General features: G+C 44.9%; 1 long non-coding RNA gene and 1 pseudogene across 1 annotated transcript; one reads left to right on the forward strand and one right to left on the reverse strand.

Annotated features, from left to right (window-relative positions):
• Positions 1–1,390: 1,390 nt before the first annotated feature.
• Positions 1,391–2,008, reverse strand: LOC141498641 (large ribosomal subunit protein eL15-like; annotated as a pseudogene).
• A 445-nt stretch (positions 2,009–2,453) lies between these two features.
• On the forward strand, positions 2,454–9,372 carry LOC141502257 (uncharacterized). Its single transcript, XR_012472476.1, has 3 exons — positions 2,454–2,598; positions 6,747–6,839; positions 8,380–9,372. It is a non-coding gene; the product is annotated as an uncharacterized LOC141502257 (long non-coding RNA).
• Positions 9,373–11,277: the final 1,905 nt, after the last annotated feature.

Raw genomic sequence — 11,277 nt, forward strand, 5'->3', positions numbered from 1 at the left:
AAAATTAAAAAAGAAAATTAAATAAAAAAAGTTTTATGAAGTAAATGAGATGGGTAAAACCTATATCAGATCACTTGGTGTCTAGGGAGGGGGGAAGAAAGGGAGAAAAATGTGGAACACAAAATCTTGCAGAAAATGAATGTTGAAATTCAGTGACTAAAGACAATTCTAAATGATTTCTGATGGAAAATGCCATCCACATTCAGAGAAAGAACTATGGAGTCTGAATCTGATGAAAGCAGACTATTTTCACTTTAAATTTTTTTTCTTCTCTTGTTTATCCCTTTTTGTTCTAATTCTTCCTTGACAACATGATTAATGTGGAAAAATGCTTAATATGACTGTACATCTATAACATATCAGATCACTTGATGTTTTGGGGAGGGAGACTGAAAGGGAAGAAGGGAAAAAGGTGAAATTTCTCAAAATCACACAAAAAATGAATGTTGAACATTATCTTTACATGTAATTGTAAAAATAACATAATTTTCAAAAAGAAAGAATACCCCTTTAAAAATAAAAACTCAACAAATTAAATAAGATGTATGGAGGAAAAATAGTGAAAAAGAAATGAGAGCTATGGAAGAAAGAATTGGAAAGGGAATTAACAGCTTGGTACAAGGTATAAAACCTTGTCCAAGCAACAAGCTCTCATTAGAATAGACCAAATAGAAGCCAGTGATATCATGTAACAACAAGAAATATTAAAAGCAAATAAAAGGCTAAAAGTATAGAATAAAATGTTAGGCATCACCTAGCAAAATCAACAGACGTGTAAAGAGATTGACAAAAGAAAACGTTTAAGGATTATTTGACTAGGGGCAGTTAGGTAATGCAGTGCATAGAGCACTGGCCCTGGAATCAGGAGGACCTGAGTTCAGACACTTAATAATTACCTAGCTGTGTGACCTTGGGCAAGTCACTTAACCTCATTGCCTAGCAAAAACTAAGGGAAACAAGGAAGAATTATTTGATTATCTGAATGCTATGGCTAAAAAACATCCAAAACTTAGATATCTTATTTTAGGAAATCTTAAAAGATAATTGCCCACACCTCTTAGATTCAGAGAACAAAAGTAGAAATACAAAGAATCCACCAGTCACCTCATGAAAGAAATACTCAAATGAAAACTCTCAGAAACACCACATTCAAAATCCAAAGTTTCAGAGTCAAAGCCAAAATATTGACTTACCAAGGAGCCACAGTGAAAATCACACTTAATTTATCAACTATCACCAAAAAGGAGCAGAAAAATTAAAGTATTATATTTCATAAGGTAAAGGATATGAGTTAACAGCCAAGAATAACATTCAGCAAAACTAAGTATAATGCTACAGGAGCAAATAGGTATATTTCATTTTTTTAAGTTTACAAATCAGTGTGCATCAATTAGCAGTATCGATGCAGTTGGAGAGTATTGCATCTTCTCCAAGCAGCATGATGAGATCCTCCAATGGTCTGGTGGAATTTGTGACCCTTTCCAAGACTGCGGCTCTTGTGGCCAGCTGAAGTCAGCCTGCACATCTCCCTGTGTTTGTGCACTGGCTTGGTGATCCATTGAGTGTTGGGGTTTCATCCGATAGCTTTATGGAATGGGTCAATAACAATAACCTCAAAGAATTTATAGGTTGAATCTTCACCCACCCAGTAGAAGTTCAAGACTCTTAGGGCCCCACAGTGGCGGCCAGCTAGCTCTTCTGCCACTGACTGCAGGCTGCAGGCGAACTTGAGTTGGTTGACGCCTTGATGCATGCACGGTCTTGCCGTAGGTCGCCCCCTTGGGCACCGGGCGCTTCCGCCCCCCGCGCCAGACGTGGATGCAGTAGATGATGTAATCTTGCTTGGCCTTGTAGCCCAGCCTGCGCGCCTTGGCGGGCAGGGTGGGCCGGGGGCCCGTTGCAGGGCCGAGAGCTGGCGGTACTGCCAGCAGCGCACGCGCAGCAGGAAGCTCATCACATCCGACTGCTTCTTCCTCCAGAGCTCCTGGGTGTACTTGTAGGCCCCCATCCCGGCTCGCGCTTACCCCGCCCAATGGCTGCCAGCAACCGGAAATCGGTGTATTTCATTTAATGAAATAGAGGACTTCTAAGCATTCCGGATGATGAGACAAAAGTAGCAGAAAAACCTTGTAGTTCTAACAAAGGAGTGAAGAGAAACAAAAAAGTCAGCAGGAATGAACAACAATAAAGAATTAAGCCATAATAAATGGCTGATATTCTAATCGGAGAACATGATGCATGTGTCCCCTATGTACTATATCATCAAGGATCATAGAGGGAATTCAGTTTGACAAGACCTGGAAGTGGTTCTGTCATGTCTTAATCCTAAGGAAAAAAAATGGAAAGTGAGGGGGAGAGGTATCCTTTGGTTGGGGGAGGTTGGAATGGAAAGTTAAGGAGAACTATCTAACATGATAAAAAGTGAACAAATAGTTATTTATGCAAACAAGGAGGAAGGGGTGAGGAAGAGAGCCTAACACTTGAACCTCATTCTCATGTGAACTGGTCAGAACAAGGAAGAACATATAAAGGGCTCGGTATAGAAATACACTTCATTCACCAGAGGAAAGAAGAAGCAAAGAGAAGAAAGTGGAAGGGGTAAGTAGAAACTGAGAAGATTAAGGGAGGGATTAGTGCCAAACAAAAAAACTCTCAGGATGCACAAGAATATTTTGGCTCCTTTTGAGGTAGGAAAAATTGGGAATTTGAGAGAACTCCTAAACAGGGGGATAGATGACTAAAACATGGCATATAAATATTATGGCATACATTTGTGCTGAACTCTTATCAGTGTAATGACCTACTGGGATTCTGGCAGATTACGGAAAAAAACATGGTAACCTCTCCTGATAGAGATGAAGGACTCATCATGCTGAATTTCTTTTTGAATCAGAAAATTTGTTTTTGATTAACTCTACATGTTTGTAATGAGTTTTGTTTTTCTTGGGTTCTTAGCTGGGAAGGAAGTTTAAATGGGACAGTGAGGAGGTGGATCTTGGCTCATTAAGATAAATATTTTTTAAAAGATTCTTGCTCTTGCCTTCTCTCATCCACACTTTGTCCATTGAAAATCATTTTCAACTGTCATATCTCCAAAGAGCACCTCTATGCAGATGACCCCCAAATTGGTATTAATGCTGTTGACTTCCAGCCCCACATAAACTTTAGGGCTTCATAGCATAGATGACTCACCAATACCAGAAATTCAATGTGCCCCAAAGTAAATTGATCCTTTCCACCAAAACAGTTCCATCTTCTGTATTCACTATTTCTTTCAGGCTATATTCAAAACCTTAAACTTATCATTGAATCTTCCCTCTAAGATTTTACCAGTTATGAAGCCTTATTGATTCTAGATTCCTAAGCATGTCCAACATGTCTTCTGTCACTCAAGAAAATCCCTAATTTGTGACGGGCACTATGCTATGAAATTGATACACAAATAAAAGTAGAAATAGTCCCAGTCCCCAAGAGCTCATATTGTACAAGGAGACACATGCTAATAAACAGGTATGCACAAATACCTACATCTTAGATGAAAAATAATCTTCTAGGTGAAGTCTCCTTAGTGTCTTTAATTTAAATTTGAATTTCGCAGTAAAAAGTTTATGATATGAGTTACAATGAACTCCAGGGCTTGCTTTAAGTGACTATATAAGGTTTCTTCATCTTCTAAGAATGGGAGAGATAGGAGTGTGTTTGTAGGCAAAAATACAGGAATTAATGGATAAAGAGAAACTGAGGATTACAGAAAAACTGGGGATAAGATTGGGAGTAATTTGTTGGATGAGATGGGAAAGGCACATGTGATGTGGTTGGCCTTGGCAAGCTGAAGGGCCATGTCATTATCTCAGACTATGGCAGAAGAGGAAACAGCAGGGTATTGTGACTTAAAGGGCATGAGATAAGGAGAAGGGGGAAAGGAGGACTTCTCCATGAAGGCCCCCAGTGAGGCAAAGTAGGCAAGGGATCTTCAGGGGAGGCTTAAGGAAAGAAGGGAAGGTATCAAACAGCAAAGAAGGCAAGTGGCATAGATTATGGATTAGGGAGAAAGAGATGAACTGTCTCTATTTCAGTAAAAGATCGATTGAGATTAAATAACAAATTCATAGTTTACCCAATCAGCATAATGTTATCATTGCCTCTGGTTCCATGCAACAGTGCAGGAATGGGAGCAAAAGAAGAGAATAGTGGAAGTAACACAGGATTTCTGTTTGGCAAGATGTGAGCATCAATAGAACAGCATGATGACTGGCACCCTCAATTTCTCCTGACCTTTATAAAGAGACCAAGGAAGCATGGGGGTTGTCCATTGGTTACCCTTTATTTTAGGGGACCAATCCATCGTCTCTTGTGATCACAGATCTCTTTAAAAACATCTTTGGCTTTTGTTCTTCATTGCTCAATCTTTGTGGTACACTGCGGCCTACTCTTGTTCTCTTCATCAGTCTGTGAGGGATGTTCCTTTTTTCATTCTTGCCACATTGTTGTAGTTTTCTGTAACTTGTAATTATAGAACACCAGTACAGAACTGATATTAAAATAGGAGGATTTGTTTCTGAGAAAAGTCAGGGTCATTAAAGTAAGTTGGCAAGCAAGCAAAGGCAACCCAGCCCATTTACCCACCTCCAATTAATTCTGAGTCCAACAACTCATTGGCCATTGACAAGATCTACATGAGATCTGATATAAATACTGATGAATGAGCTCTGTGGGGTTCATCCAAACACATATTGGCACATGGTGATTAGGCCCAATTTATTTAGGCTTTCACCAATTTGCATCCCTTGTGTTCTATGAGTAAGACACTAGTGGAGGTGCCCAATTTCCAAAACCATGTACCCTTTAGTTGCCCCTAAAGTTCCACCCCTTCTAATTTATTTAAGTAGGAAGGGGAACTCCCAGAACCAAAGAGACACAGTTCTGACAAATTCCCTTTAAATTAGTAAATGCTAACACCTGGCTATACTCTGGCTACCTAGAAAGGACAGAATGCAAAATTACCAACTTGCCTCTCCCAGTCCTCAAAATCCTGGCTCCACTTCCAGCCAGAAAAGGGGACAACAAATAATGCAAACTGTTGGCCCTCAAGGGAGTTGAGGGTGATGTGGACAGTCTGGACCTTTGATGGCAACAGAATATAATAGGAGTGGTTCCAGGGGGGAGGAGGGGAAGAAAAAAAGATGACACATTTAGAATGGGATTGAACAAACTCCCTGAGAGCCCTCTGAATCCCCCTCTGGAACCAGGTTCAAGTGTTGCTCTTTATATTACTACCAGTGTGACGTTGAGGAAGCCCCTTCCCCTCCCCAGCCTCAGTTTGCTGCCCTGTAAAATGGCTTGGATGACTTCCAGTCCTAGATCTCTGATACCACTGCCCGGCCTGCAGGGACAGAGCAGCCCTGAGGGCCTCCCTCCCTGCTCCCCTCCCTGAGGAGACCCTCTACCCTCCCTGCCTGCCTCTCTCTGCCCCTTCCTGTGTCCTCCACCACATCCTGTATCCTCCACAGGCATCCTTTCCTGCCTAGAGGACAGAGCAGCACCTGCCTGGGCTGTCTGGCCCCAGGGGCTCTGCGGGGGTGAACTATTGAGGACCCTGGGGCAGGGAGGGAGAAGGGCAGGAGCAAAGGCAGAGGCAGAAGCAGAGGCAGAGGCAGACAGAGGAGGTAGGGGACATTTCTCAGCCCCCTCATCCTCTGGTCAGGAAAGGGGGTGGGGCAGGCCCTTATCTGCTGCAGGAGGGGAGGAGCCCTCACACACACACATCACATACATGTGCACACACACAGATACACACTCACATGTAGTGTCTGCCTGGCCATGTGATTGGTCCTAACTGTGGACAGTGGGGGGGGGGGGGGCAGGGTATATATGTGAGGGGGGTGTGATCCTCAATGAAGTGCTATAGGGTTCATGCTTAATATGGATAATAATAATGCTCCATGACACACTGTGCTGTACCGGATCTCCAGTCATAGTGCATAACTGCATGTTGCCTTCATAATCCTATTGGGCTGCAATCTAATGTCTTAGAATAACTAATATTCAAGAAGAGGGGTGGGCGCTCTGGGCTTAGCCGATTGATGGAAACATGAATTAAGAAGTTATTAATTGATGAAGCTCCTGGATTATCCCAGAGCTCAGGAAGGTAGGAATGAAATAGGGGGAGTGGCAGGTCAGGAGGTGCCCTACAAGGGAGAGGTGACTACTTGATGAAATAACCATCCCCAGTGGACACAATACCAGACCCCTCCCTAGTATCTAGGGCAGGACCTGACCTTTTCATAAAAATTAAACACCACCCACCCCTCCCATCCCCAGAAAAGATTCCTCCTTGTCTCTGCCACCTCCCTGAGTGACTGTCCTCATGACCTCTTCTTTAGAAAGGGGGATTGGTGTGGCTAGGTGGCTCTGGAGTCATGACTACCTGAGTTCAAATCCAGCCTCAGACACATAATAATTACCCAGCTGTGAGACCTTGGGCAAGTCACTTAACTCCATCTGCCTTGCAAAAACCTAAAAATAAAAGAAAGAAACCAGGGGATTAACAGGTCAAGGTATCCTGTCCTGCACCCCAGCCATCACTTAGGTAAGGCTAAATGGGGGAGATGTCTAGACCTTCTAAGAGATGATTTTCCATATGCCAAAAGCAAAACCACACTAACCTGCACAAAACATCACTGTAATAGCCAAGTCTACTTACTTACCCCTGGTTTTTCTGAATCAAAATTCTGTTTGGCACCCAGGTCCTGGTGAAAACCGATTTCTCCTCATCCAGAGTGTTCTTGTTCTGGATCGTTGGTGCAAACATCAAGTGGCTTTTCAAAGCTTCCCCTTTGGTGAGTACAAGCATAAAGAACCAGCAACATAGGAGTCCTGTAGGCCTCTGTAAGTTGGGGATGGGACACCATCATTCACTGTCCTTGACTCTTACTTCTCACAACAAACACCCCAATGATTTCTTAGGGGAGAAGGAAGCACTCAACTCGGGGCAATGGTCTACTCACACGTTCTGCCCATCTTTATAGGTGCAGGGTTGTGAGCATCTATGTGTCATAGTGTCTTCTTTCTGGTTCTTCATTTACCTTGCTTTTGCCCCAAATTCTCTGGTCTTCTTTCTGCTACAAACAAAATCTTCCTTTGATTCTTGACTCTTGCATCCTCCTAGACTATTGTCCATTTCCTGATCTGTCTTGGCAAACTTTACAATGTTTGTCCTTCATTCTCAAAGAAGAACATAACACCAGGGAGGTGATGCCATGACAGGTACAGAAATTGGATGTGATTGAGGGGGCAGTGCTGTCACCAGCCTCACTCTTGTTCTCCAGAGCCACCTTGGTCCAGTGACCAAATGGGAATCAGGAGGACTGGAGATGACCCGGGATGGGGGGCAGTCAGGGAGAAGTGACTTGCAGGGTCACACAGCTAGTAAGTGTCTGAGACCAAATTTGAACTCAGGTCCTCCTGACTCCAGGGCTGGTGCTCTATCCAGTGTGACACGTAGCTATCCCTAGAAAGGTTTTTAAAGGGGAGTGTGGAAGCCTCCGGAAGGCAAGGAGAGGGAGAATAGAATGGATAAGAAGAATAGGAACTCCATACCAGTCTTTGGCAAAATCAGGAGGATAGCCTGGGGATCAGGAGATGATCTCAGTCCCGCAGCCTGGTGAGCCTGCCCCCTCCCTCCTTTGCCCCAGAGAAAGAATTGTGAGGCCCAGTTCTGAGGCTGATAGAATATTCACTTCGTTTTTTTTAGGTTTTTGCAAGGCAAACAGGGTTAAGTGGCTTGCCCAAAGCCACACAGCTAGGTAATTATTAAGTGTCTGAGACCGGATTTGAACCCAGGTACTCCTGACTCCAAGGCCGGTGCTTTATCCACTACGCCACCTAGCCGCCCCTAGAATATTCACTTCTTTAAGAGACCATGGCTGGAAGGGAGTTAGTAGACTGACCTGGATGAGCTGGGTTGCCAGAGTCCTCGAGCAATGAGCCAGACAAGAGTTGGAATGGGGATCAGGAGCAGGAGGGATGACTGGGACGGGAGGAAGCTAGGAGGCCTGGCTGCTAACCCCAGGGCTGGGAAACTGGGAGAACCATACTGGGAGCCAGACACCAGAAGGATGAGCAGACTTATCCCAAGAGGGCATTTGAAGAGTCGGGCCCCAGAGGTTGGGGAGAATCCCAGAAAGCAGAAGGAGGGAGAGATCGTGTCCACACTGCCCTCTTGCCAAACAGCCTTAGCTCCATGGGTGCCAGATTTGGTTGGATGCCTTTGTAGCTGGATGGCTAAAGGCCTGGTATTCTGTAGCAGGTTCCCAGCAAGCACAGTAGCAGCTTCTTCCCCAAGACATTTCCTCCCTGTTTTGTGCTCTCATGCCCAAGGTCCAGTTGGAGCCACAGAGAGGAGAGACCTGAAGGAGGAGCAGAGGAGCCACCAGAATGGGTCCAAAGAAAAATGGCCAAGGGACAAAAGCCACAGTCGAAGAAGAGCAAGCTACTGGAGGGCCTTTAAGATTTGATCAGATGGAAGAGAAGCAAATACAAATAATAGTGGAGCAATTAATATCTTTAACTATTCGCAAGAAGGGTCCCCAGGGAGCAGAAGCCAAAGCTGAAGGGGTGGAGGAGGCAGGAACCCAGGCCTCGGTGGGGAGTGCCAGCCCATCCTCTGCCCAGGAGGCTGAGCCAGGGAAAGGCAGAGGCAGAGGCAAGAGAGAGAGGAGATATAAGCGCAGGAGCAGGCTGCTTAGCAATAGGGTAGACCTGTGTAACTGCTTCAAGGGACCATGTCCAGTCTGCTTCTATTTATGCCCCATGTGCAGAGACAAGAAGGGAAATAAAACCCAATATTGCATGAACCCGGGCTGCGTCTCCAGCAAGGCCAAAAATCAGTCTGGCAAGCCACTCAACACCTTCCCATTCACCTACCCCCAACTAAGGCAGACCCAGAAGCCACGAGCCACACCTGTCTTCCGTTTCTTGGGAGGACCCAAGGGGCTGCTTCATTAGTGAGGTGTAGGGCCAAACCGGCCAAAGAGCTGACCTGGCCCTAGGGAGTGGCAAACCTTCCAGTGCCACTGCCAGGGCAGGGCTGAGCAAGCTGCCATCTTTTTACAGCTTTGGTGTAGAGGAAGGAAAAGAAGTCGGTCCTGTCCTGTCATCCTCCCTAGAACCAGTTCACTTTCTAAAGCCAGGGGCCCCCTCTGCAAACCAAACTAAATCTGGGTGGGGGTGGGGGTATTTCTGTCTAGTTGTAGCACTTTGGGAACTTTCTGTCTTTTTCTCGTTGATGAATGCCTTAGATAGGGAGATGTTTCAGACATGAAGTGGATAAAGATTGTTCTGTAATAGCATTCAAAGAGCTCAATAAAATCCATCGACAAATGCCAAATTGGTCTTTATTCTCAGAGTTCCCTTCCATTCAGAATCCAGGCAGAGTTGTGGGTAAACATATCCAAGGGGCACAGCTGGGTGGGCAGGCCAGGTCTCTTCTCCCCACTGAGAAGATGAAGGTAAGAAAGATCCACATCTGGAAGGCAGACAGGCAGCCCACCTCACCTAGAGGACAGCACAGGAAAGAGCAGAAAGGACTTGCCACACCAGGAGGGCTCAAGTGTTGCCTCCCAGGGAGGAGCTCCAAGACTTCATCTCATTTTCCCTTAATTGCTTGCTGAGGCCCAGGGGAGAGATGGAAGTGGAGTTTTCAGCTGCTTTCATGGTGAGAAGTCCTTTGGTATCTTTCCCTTCCCTTCATGTCTAGTGTTTGCCGACATCATCAGAGCCGTCCCTGTCAGTGAGACCGCAGACACAGTCTCTTGAAGGAGGATCCTCTGCCCTTGGTCCACATTGGCCTTTCACCCTGCTCATCTCCATTTTTGCTCACCTCCTGCCTTAGCAAGTGAGAAGGCTTGGTCTTTCTGCTAAGGGTCATTTGAATATTTATAATATCATTTGCCTGCTAAATTTGGTCAAACATTCAACTAATTCACCCCTGAAAAGCTCCTAAATTTATCAGATTTCTACTCCCACCTGTGGTTTCCATGTCAGTACCAGACCAAAAGCCTTACCTTCAAGCCCTTGGCTTAGGGGCTTCTGGACACTCCCCCAAACAAACACAGTTTTACTGGGCCTATTTTCATTGATTATCTTGGGTTCCCAAGTAAAGTTTTAGTACAGAATCGCCAATCCAACATAGTATTTCCCATGCACAATCCAAAAGGAATATTAGCCAACTAAGTCAGGACATGCCTTTCCAAGAGGAAAACAGTATAGCATCTAAGGAGAGGCAGGAAACCCCACTGCTGTATTTCTGAGACCATTCGTTATTCCTGTCCCCTATTATACATGTCCCTGCAACCCACTCCATGATCAGATGTACCTCCCAGAACAGGAGCTTTACAGGACATTACCAAACTGACAATTCCCCATGACTGATTGGGGGTGAAGGGTGATATCATTCATCAGCACCCACAAGCCAGTAATAATCCCTGGACGCAGGCTATTCTCAGTCAGTGAAAGGACTCAGTGTATGAGACCCGTATATGGGACCAAGATCACATACCATGTGTGGGAATGAAACATATAAACTGGATTTGAGTGAGGGGGTGCTATGCTATGTCACCAGCCTCACTTTATCCTGCAGAGCCATGTGGGTCCAATGACCAGATATGGCTCAGGACGACTGGAGACAGCCCTGGATGTGAGGCAATCAGGGTGAAGTGACTTACCCAAGGTCACACAGCTAGTGTCAAGTGTCTGAGGCTGGATTCAAACACCTGTCCTCCTGACTCTAAGGTCACTGTTCTATCCACTGAGCCACTTGGCCCACTCGTTGATATGTTAATATGTTATGTTGATATATTAAGTTTAAAAAGACATATAGTAATGTGGGGGTTTCTAAATAGATGTGAGGCCACAGGGATCCAAGTCAAGACGGCACCTCCCTAATATCACTGGTTCTCTTCTAGAATGAAGGACAACCAACAGTGTTCTGATTCATGGCCCTTATTCTATTTGAAGTTGGCACAAGTTCCCAGTAGGGCACAGTTCTTAAACAAAGGTGTTTGATGAAGAATCATAGAAATAAAAGTAGCAACAAGATGTTTCTCCCATAAACCTGGAATGTCTGGGTGGTGGTGTTGTAACACTCTGGACCACAGCATGCCCATTCTGTCCCTGGGATTTTCTTGGCAAGGACACCAAAGTGGTGTGTTCATGTCCTTTTAAGGTGTTTTTCAATAGTATCTTACTCTTCATGACCCTGTTTGGGTTTGGGGTTTT

Source organism: Macrotis lagotis, chromosome X (assembly GCF_037893015.1).
Source record: "Macrotis lagotis isolate mMagLag1 chromosome X, bilby.v1.9.chrom.fasta, whole genome shotgun sequence".
Lineage (NCBI taxonomy): Eukaryota > Metazoa > Chordata > Mammalia > Peramelemorphia > Peramelidae > Macrotis > Macrotis lagotis.